Source organism: Rutidosis leptorrhynchoides, chromosome 2 (genome assembly GCF_046630445.1).
Source record: "Rutidosis leptorrhynchoides isolate AG116_Rl617_1_P2 chromosome 2, CSIRO_AGI_Rlap_v1, whole genome shotgun sequence".
Taxonomy (NCBI): domain Eukaryota; kingdom Viridiplantae; phylum Streptophyta; class Magnoliopsida; order Asterales; family Asteraceae; genus Rutidosis; species Rutidosis leptorrhynchoides.
In genome coordinates this window covers 129,438,619-129,449,847 of record NC_092334.1, presented here as the reverse complement: position 1 = coordinate 129,449,847, position 11,229 = coordinate 129,438,619, and positions in this window count along the sequence as shown.

The window sequence follows — 11,229 nt, the reverse complement described above, 5'->3', positions numbered from 1 at the left end:
GATTATTAGTAGAAGAACCGGAACCCCGCGATACTATAGGTTTAAATGTATACCATGGTGCGAAAGTTTTGAAGAGGCGAAATAACGCCGCAGTACGATACCATGGTAGACATCCATAGGTGGAGAGAAAACAGCAGCAAGGTAATGTAGGAGGGGGGAATGAGATGCAAGAAATGCATAGGTTTATAGCTTCTCAGGAATACGAAAATGCTAGACAGAGAGCATTTGAAGATTGGCAAGTTCATCAGAACCAAATCATAGCTCATTGCCAACATATAGGTAGAAACTATATTCCTACACCGAAACCCATCTTCCCTCCTTGGTCTATAGAGATGCAGCCACCATATCCTACGTATGACCCTGCCGAAGCATTCTATAGCACCTATGGTTATGCCTGGAACCCCTATTGGTACCAATATCATCCTTAGTTTACTTATTATTTTTATTTATTTTGTAATTTGTAATTATTGATACGTTTAATACTTTTGTTAATATTGTAATCATTTTTATAATTATCTAACTTTTATTCTTAGATTTTAATAATTTTTGAATGTGGGGTAATATACCAAACTTCAAAAATATGTATATATGTTTGCAGTTTATCTTATGTACACAACAGGGTAAAACAACGCATTTTCAAAGACTGGCATTAAGTTCAGCAAAAGCAACTAATTTTGACGACAAGATGCAAAATATATGTGAAATAACAACAAGACGGAATGAACAAATGATGTGCACCATTTATCATTCAGCAAACAAACGCCAATATATTTGGAAACTTTGGTAAAATTTAATCATTTTCACACAAATCACCCTCAATAATTTAAATTGTTACTGATTTCTTGCAAATGAGGGCATTGCAAGATCTTAAGTGTGGGAAGGGGTTAAATTCTTTCGGATTTTAAAATTTTTTACTTTATACACTTGGTTACCATTAAAAATACTAGTAAAGCAGTAGTTGTATTAGAATCTAGTGCTCTCTGATAAAAAATAACAGCCCTAGTCTTATATACTGACTACCCAATTCTAGTAAAATTTTTCAAAATTTTCAATTAAATGAATTCAAAATCATGTTTATACATATTTATGAACGATAAAACTAGGTTTTAACACCGAAATTATTGTTACCTCGGAAAGGACATAAATTAAGAAACAAACTAAAATGTTAAAATTCATTTAAAATGGAATAGAGGACGATAAAAAGGAAAATAAAAGCCAAGTGTGGGAAAATTTACCAAGTTATCTTAAACATATGTCACATATATCTGTAACAAATAACTGAAAATACTTTTGCTTTGGACTAAACTAAACTGTTTTTACCCGATGAAAGAAAAGAAGAGATGGATCTACATGATGAATCAATTCCATCATTAAAAGGAAGTAAAGTCTTCCGAAAAAGACACGCGCTTCTTGATTTAGGTCATGAAGTTGTCGTCCAGACCAGCTGTAGGTTGACGAAAAATCTAGAAAAGTCATCACTAAAATCAGCAGGAAATCCACGGACCTCAGCATTAAACAGGGTCGCCAAGTGGTCAGATTTATCCTAACCATGAGAAGGATTTATCTCGTACAATGGGGGGGCACCATGCAAATTAGCTGGATAAGACTAATGAATCAGATCCCCAGAAAGGATAATCTCCTTAAAGATTAAAAATCAGCTTTTAAGACTGATATTACTCAATCCTAGAGATTGACCTTAAAGATTGAGAATTACAAACTCATGGAATTCAATGATATCTAAACTCGAGCTTGAACGAGAAAATATTTTGATCAAAATTACAAACCGATTTGTTTTCTGAAAACCCTATTTTCAATGCGTTCATTACCATTGAACGTAAAATCCTAGGAATTCACCTGGAATTCATTAGGTCACCTGAACTAAATCGGGTGTCAACCGTAAGAACGGTGGTTGCATAGCATGGTCAAAGACAAGACCTTGTGCCAGACCGAAAAATTATAAGGGTGAGCTTTACTATTGCTCCTACCAAGGATAGTAATTGCGTCCGACACGTTATAGACCATAATTAAAAGCATGTCAGGGGACATTGCCTTAACAGTTGCTTGTTCAACGCTTTCCTTTACAACCGGACGGTAGTTTACCGAAAGGTAATATACGGGACAAGTAAACTGGACGTGTTGCTTTCCAAATACAGGGTTAGCAAGTGGGTGACACAAAACCACAAGTTTTGAGCTAAAATTTTCAAATCTGAAACCCACCAAACCCACAAAAATATTTTGCAAACACCGGTAAAGGGTTATTCCGGAAAACTTATCTAGGGTAAAAACTAGATTTCAAAAGATCAAATGTTTTCATAAAGATCCAATTTCCTTAATGGATCTAAATTTTTATAGTCATGTGGGACTGTAAACCATACCGTTACTACCATTGTTTATATCACCGTATAGAAATCACTGATGTACAAAGTGTGAAGAATAAAGAAGTGATTCTTGTATTTCAAGACGATATTGCTTGAGGACAAGCAACGCTCAAGTGTGGGAATATTTGATAATGCTAAAAACGAACATATATTTCATAGCATTATTCCTCAAGAAAGACAAGCTTTTAGTTGCAATTGTTCTATTTACAAGTGATATTCGTTTAAATAATAAAAGGTGAAGACAAAAGACAGATTCGACGAATTGAAGACGCAAACGACCAAAAAGCTCAAAAGAACAAAAGACAATCAAAGAGGTTCCAATTATTGATAAGAAACGTCTCGAAATTACAAGAGTACAAGATTCAAAACGCAAAGTACAAAATATAAAATTGTACGCAAGGACGTTCGAAAATCCGGAACCGGGACCAGAGTCAACTCTTAACGCTCGACGCAACGGACTAAAAATTACAAGTTAACTATGCATATAAATATAATATAATATATAATTAATTATATTAATTATATATATATTATATATAAATAAAAATCGTCGGCAGAGAAAGACTCCAAAGTGTGAGCTGGAATTTCAAACTCCGCGACTCGCGGAGTTTGAAGGCAAAATATGCCGCGAGTCGCGGAGCCCTAAATTTGAAAACTGCCTATAAAGCCAACCGAATTCTGATCAAAATGATAATCTTTTTCTTCTCTTATCATACGTAAAATTTATATTTATATTTATAATTTATATTTTAATTTTAATTATAATTCTAATAATAAGGGTATGTTAGCGAATGTTGTAAGGGTGTAAGTCGAAATTCTGTCCGTGTAACGCTACGCTATTTTTAATCATTGTAAGTTATGTTCAACCTTTTTACATTAATGTCTCGTAGCTAAGTTATTATTATGCTTATTTAAAACGAAGTAATCATGATGTTGGGCTAATTACTAAAATTGGGTAATTGGGCTTTGTACCATAATTGGGGTTTGGACAAAAGAACGACACTTGTGGAAATTAGACTATGGGCTATTAATGGGCTTTATATTTGTTTAACTAAATGATAGTTTGTAAATGTTAATATAAAGATTTACAATTGGGCGTCCCTATAAATTACCATACACACTCGATCGGACACGATGGGCGGGGTATTTATATGTACGAATAATCGTTCATTTAACCGGACACGGGAATGGATTAATAGCCATTAGAATTATTAAAACAGGGGTGAAATTACATTCAAGGGTAATTGGTGTAATTGTTAACAAAGTAGTAAAACCTTGGTTTACACGCAGTTGATAACCTGGTGTATTCATTAAACAAAGTATTAAAACCTTGTTACAACTCGAATCCCCAATTAGTTGGAATATTTAACTTCGGGTATAATAATAATTTGACGAGGACACTCGCACTTTATATTTATGACTGATGGACTGTTATGGACAAAAACCAGACGGACATATTAAATAATCCAGGACAAAGGACAATTAACCCATGGGCATAAAACTAAAATCAACACATCAAACATCATGATTACGGAAGTTTAAATAAGCATAATTCTTTTATTTCATATTTAATTTCCTTTATTTTATATTTAATTGCACTTCTAATTATCGCATTTTTATTGTTATTATATTTAATTGCATTTTTAATTATCGTACTTTTTAATTATCGCAAGTTTATTTTATCGCACTTTTATTATTCGCAATTTCATTATCGTTATTTACTTTACGCTTTAAATTAAGTCTTTTATTTATTTAATATTTTACATTAGGTTTTAACTGCGACTAAAGTTTTAAAATCGACAAACCGGTCATTAAACGGTAAAAACCCCCCTTTATAATAATAATATTACTTATATATATGTTTGTATTTTTATAAAAGTAAACTAATATAGTGTTACGCTTTGTTTAAAGATTTCCCTGTGGAACGAACCGGACTTACTAAAAACTACACTACTGTACGATTAGGTACACTGCCTATAAGTGTTGTAGCAAGGTTTAAGTATATCCATTCTATAAATAAATAAATATCTTGTGTAAAATTGTATCGTATTTAATAGTTTTTCCTAGTAAAATATAAACTATTTCGTATACACCTCGCATAACATCAGATTCTCTTATAGAGAATGTGTATTTATGTGTTTTTTAAAGGCAACAGTCGACATCGAATACTCTCATTTGCCACGCACGCACGCACTTTCGGAAGGAACACTGAATCGCATTGTAGAAACCTGATCCTTAAACTATCCTGAGGGGCAGGCGAACCGGATTTGAATTCTGAATGGATTCGGGATAAAACCCTCATGAGGTCAATCTAGAGCTCCATATTTACGGCAGATTAATTAATAGGATGGGCTGAGCGAGGCATGATCTAACCCTCGCCCCAACACACAAAGTGTTGGGGATACTGTTGAAGCGAAGATTCGTTGGTATTTATGTGTTATATGCCTACGTGTTATATAGGTGATTACTTATTCGGATGCGATGACGGTGAATCGTGCATACATGACTTGTGCGTGCGTTTCAAGGTAAATGGAATAATTGTATATATATGTATATGATTTATTTGCTTGTGTGTGGGGAGTGGTTAGTGTATTCGTGGGTGAGGTTACACTATAGTGTTATCCGTGCGTGAGGATTTCACTACCCTTTGTACGAGGTTACACTATAGTGTTATCCGTGCTTGAGGATTTCATATACCTTATCTCAATCGCAAATGTATTAAATTCATAATTTATCATAAACTATCTAACGACAAAATTAAACATACAAGCATGCATAATCAAATATACTCGAGCACTAGTCAGGGATACACTAATAATATATAAAAGTTAAGTTATGAGTGCTCACGTATCAATATTGTGATTCAATATTGCAGGAAAGTACGTAGACGCAACGGAGATGATAAACACTAGTTTGACCTCATGAGCTATACCCACGAACCAAACCCATAATCTCCATAGCTATAACCCATAATTTCCTTAGCTCTATCCCTCTCGAAAAATCCATTTTTGAAAACATGCGAGCAGAACCTCGTCGTAGTATTTTATGTATAATAATACTAATATTAATACTACTATTAATAATAATAATACGATTTATAGTAATAATATTAATATTAATAATATTAATAATTATACGGAGTGTGTGATGAAAAATGATTCAGAGAACCAGATTTCGATCGAGTTTTATAGTATGTAGCCACCAACCCTTTCCCATGCGATCGCATGGGATTTAGAGGGCACATCCATGCGATCGCATGGTGCCTCTTTCCAGCTCACAAATCAAATTATTAAGGCTGCCGACAGTTTTTAATTTATTTAATATATATATATATATTTATTTAATTTATATAATTATATATATATATATATATTATATTATATTCACGAGCATAGTTGACTTGTAAATTTAGTTCCGAAAACTTGTACGTTGACACCCGACTTATGTCCTAGTTTCGATTATTCAAACGATATTTCGTACGCTTAGAAAACTCGCTATGTGTACCTTTATCAAAAATTAGACTTAAACATCGATAAACTATATAACTCGAAGTATAATCTATACATTTGAGTGTTATGGTCATTTGCTTCTATAAATCAATGTCTCTTATTTATCAAAGTATATTTAATAATATGATTTTAAATCCTAAACGTTTTATGACTAATTTAATATTATATTTTATCACTTTGTAAAATATAAATATATTTTCATTTAGAAATATAAACTTATATATTTTAGAAATATTTATTTACTAATATAATATTTAGTTTTTCAAAACTAATTATATTTCAAAGTCCGTTTTATAAAATTTAAACTCGTTTAAATAATAAAAGTTATTATATCAAATAATATTTTTAATATTATGAAAACTAAATAATTATATTATCAAGGGACACGAGGCAATCAATGTAAAGCATGCTTTTGAAAATTAAACGGGAATCTCCACTAACTTTTGTCTATCGATAAATGACACCTTGTCCTTATTGAAAATCAATTTTACGAAATCTTTCGAATACCGTTAAAAAGAAACGGTTTCTCAAATCAATATGGATCTCACAACAGAGACTCGTATTCATGTCACAGATAATTCAATCATTTGATATCATCTTTTAATCTCGTCGATAATATAATAAACTTATATTGAAACAAATATATTCATGTAAAGTATTATACATCTAATACTTTGTTAACGTTTTCAAGTTAATATATATACATATAATCATATCCATTTATTAATTGGTTCGTGAATCGTCGAAATTTGGTCGAGGTTAAATGAATGTATGAACATAGTTTAAAATTCTTGAGATTCGACTTAACAAACTTTGCTTATCGTGTCGGAATAATATAAAGATGAAGTTTAATTTTGGTCGAAAATTTCCGGGTTGTCACACTTTCGGATATTTGCCCTCGGTTGGGGATGGATGAAACCCGGGGATCATACTCTTGGTATTGGCTTGGGTTTTTGAGTCCTAAACGGCTAAACCGTTGATCTTGTACAATTTGGGTCGAAATTACTATTTTGGTTATGTAATGGGTCGTGTAAACTAAATTATGGTTATAATCATTTTAACTTGCTTAAAATGTCGGTTTACATGTATTAGAAGTGTTTTATGGTTGGTTAATGATAAATGTTGAAAGAGGTTGTTTAAAATGGGTCAAAAATGCTTAAAATGGCTGGAAAACTTGTCTGGGTGATTTGTGCGTTGCACATATGCATGTGTGCGCCGCATACTGGCAAGAAGTTGGACAGACACCGAGCAGGCAAGGTGCATGTCGTGCACCCTAAACCTGTGCATTGCGCATGTAAAAAAATTGTGTCGTTTTTTCGAGTTTTTGTTTGTGATCGTTTCAGGATCGAGTTTAAATTTGGAAGTATAGATGATGATATACTTGTTAACTCGCAAACTCAAGTTATGTTGATCAAGTTGCGACGAATTCTATTGGAGAAACCCATGCTTTTGTTGCGGACTACACATCATCGGCTGCTCCTGTTTCTGAGTCCGTTCCGGTTTCCGTCTCGGGTTATGAACGATCGACAGAAGGGGACGTGTGAAATGTCCCGTTCATATTGATTATAAATGTTCCATATTAATTGATTTCGTCGCGAGATTTTGACCTCTATATGAGATGTTTTTCAAAGACTGCATTCTTTTTTAAAACAACCATAACCTTTATTTTATCGATAAAGGTTTAAAAAGCATTACGTCGATTATCAAATAATGATAATCTAAAATATACCGTTTACACACGACCATTACATAATGGTTTACAATAAGAATATATTACATCAAAAATAAGTTTCTTGAATGCAGTTTTTACACAATATCATACAAGCATGGACTCCAAATCTTGTCCTTATTTTAGTATGCAACAGCGGAAGCTCTTAATAATCACCTGAGAATAAACATGCTTAAAACGTCAACAAAAATGTTGGTGAGTTATAGGTTTAACCTATATATTATCAAATCATAATAATAGACCACACGATTTCATTTTTATAGCACATCTCATATCAGGCATTTCGCAAACTGCATAGAGATAAAAATCATTCATATGTTGAACACCTGGTAACCGACGTTAACTTAATGCATAGAATATCCCCAAAACAGAACCTCTCGTCTGTATAATAATCTAGAAGTACTAAACCATCCATAACCTGAATGGGGGTTGTTAAGCCAAATAGATCTATCTTTAGGATTCGCGTCAATTAGGGGCCATTTCCCTAATTCTTAGGTTACCAGACTTGAAGGGCGATATTCGATTTAATAATCCAACCGTAGAATGTAGTTTTGCGTACTTGTGTCTATTTTGTAAAACATTTATAAAGTTGCATGTATTCTCATCCCAAAAAAAATATTAGATTGTAAAATTGGGACTATAACTCACTTTCACAGATTTTTACTTTGCCGAAAGTAAGACTTGGCCACTGGTCGATTCACGAACCTATAACAAATATGTATATATATATCAAATTATGTTCAAAATATATTTACAACATTTTTATTACGTTTTAATGATTTGAGTTTGTTAAGTCAGCAGTCCTCGTTAGAAACCTACAACTAGTTGTCCACAGTTAGATGTACAGAAATAAAGCAATATATATTATCTCGAATCAATCCACGACCCACTGTCTACAAGTCTCAGACTCGATCACAACTCAAAGTATATATATTATTTTGGAATCAACCTCAACCCTGTATAGCTAACTCAAACATTACTGCATATAGAGTGTCTATGGTTGTTCCGAAATATATATATATATAGATGGGTTAATATGATATGACAAAACATTGTATACGTGTCTATGGTATCCCAAGATTTCATAATATGTATAATACAATATAATTTAGTTAGGATATGTTTAGTCAAGATTTGTTACAAAATTTTTGTAGCTAAAACTAGCAAATTTATCCAATTTTGTTTTACCCGTCATTTCTTCGTTTCAAATCCGTTTTGAGTGATTTAAGTTGCTATGGTTTCATATTGAACTTAAGTTTATGAATCTAAACAGAAAAAGTATAAGTTTATAGTCAAAAATACAGGTTACAAGTCAATGTTATAAGAGGTAGTCATTTCAGTCGAAAGAACGACGTCTTGATGACCATTTTGGAAAACATACTTCCACTTTGAGTTTAACCATGATTTTTTAAGATAGTTTCATGTTCATAAGAAAAATCATTTTCCCAGAAGAACAACTTTTAAATCAAAGTTTATCATAGTTTTTAATTAACTAACCCAAAACAGCCCGCGGTGTTACTACGACGGCGTATGTCCGGTTTTACGGTGTTCTTCGTGTCTCCAGGTTTTAAATCATTAATTTAGCATATCATATAGATATAGAACATGTGTTTAGTTGATTTTAAAAGTCAAGTTAGAAGGATTAACTTTATTTGCGAACAAGTTTAGAATTAACTAAACTATGTTCTAGTGATTACAAGTTTAAATCTTCGAATAAGATAGCTTTATATGTATGAATCGAATGATGTTATGAACATCATTAATACCTTAAGTTTAGTAGGAAAACCTACTAGAAGTGACAAGAAATGATCTAGCTTCAAAAGATTCATGGATGGCTTGAAAGTTCTTGAAGTAGAATCATGACACGAAAACAAGTTCAAGTAAGATTTCTGCTCGAATTAAGATTGTTATAGTTATAGAAATTGAATCAAAGTTTGAATATGAGTATTACCTTGAGTTAGAGAGATAACCTACTGTAAGTAACAAAGGTTTCTTGATCTTGGATGATTACTTGGAATGGATTAGAAAGCTTGGAAGTAATCTTGCAAACTTGAAAGTGTTCTTGGTTTTATGAAACTAGAACTTATAGAATATATGAAGAAAACTTAGAACTTGAAGATAGAACTTGAGAGAGATCAATTAGATGAAGAAAATTGAATAAAATGAAAGTGTTTGTAGGTGTTTTTGGTCGTTGGTATATGGATTAGATATAAAGGATGTGTAAGTTTGTTTTCATGTAAATAATTCATGAATGATTTATAATATTTTTTGTAATTTTGTGAGATATTTCATGCTAGTTGCCAAATGATGGTTCCCACATGTTTAATGAGTCACATGGACTGCTAAGGAGCTGATCATTGAAGTGTATATACCAATAGTATATACATCTAGAAGCTGTGTATTGTACGAGTACGAATACGGGTGCATACGAGTAGAATTGTTGATGAAAATGAATGAGGATGTAATTGTATGCATTTTTGTTAAGTTGAAGTACTTTGATATGTGTCTTGAAGTCTTTCAAAAGTGTACTAATACATATTAATACACTACATGTATATACATTTTAACTGAGTCGTTAAGTCACCGTTAGTCGTTACATGAAAGTGTTGTTTTGAAACCTTTAAGTTAACGATCTTGTTAAATGTAACTAAACCATTGTTATAATACTTAAATAAGATGTTAAATTGTTATGTTATCATAATAACATGGTGTATAAATATATCTTAACATCATATATATATATATATATATATATATATATATATATATATATATATATATATGTTAAAATACTATTACAATGATAATCGTTACATATATATATATATATATTGTTTCGAAATTCTTAAGTTAGTAGTCTTGTTTTACATATGTAGTTCATTGTTAATATACTTAATGATATATATAATTATCATTTTATCATGTTAAATATAGTCTAAAAATATCTTAATATGATACATATGTATTTAGTAAGACGTTGTTATAACGATAATCGTTATATATATCGTTTCGAGTTTCATAAATCAATATTCTCATTTTTATGTATATCACACATTGTTAATATACCTAGTGAGATTCTTACATAACATAATCTCATGTTAACCATATACATATATCCATATATATAACATCATGTCGTTTTTACAAGTTTTAACGTTCGTGAATCGCCGGTCAACTTGGGTGGTCAATTGTCTACATGAAACTCATAACAAATAATTAAGTCTTAACAAGTTTGATTGCCTAACATATTGAAAACATTTAATCATGTTAATATTAAATATCATTTAATATATATAATTATAATTATGGAAAAGTTCGGGTCACTACAACGTGAAACAGCCTGAAACTGAGCATCATTTTGAGTGTGAACCGTCGGGTTCTGGAGGTGTTCATTTTGGTGCCGATCGTCCTTTGGCCCCTCGTTCAAGGATCGACAAGAACAATATGAAAAAGGATAATGGTTCGTTTGTGCTTTGGGATGAAGATGAGGTGGTACATTCGAACGATAACGGTTGAGGATTCTTTCAAGGAGCGGACAAAGGCTTGATTCCTCCACGTGTCCCGGGTAAGGTTATCATCGTTAACTCGCCCGATGTTAGCTCCTTCTACTTCA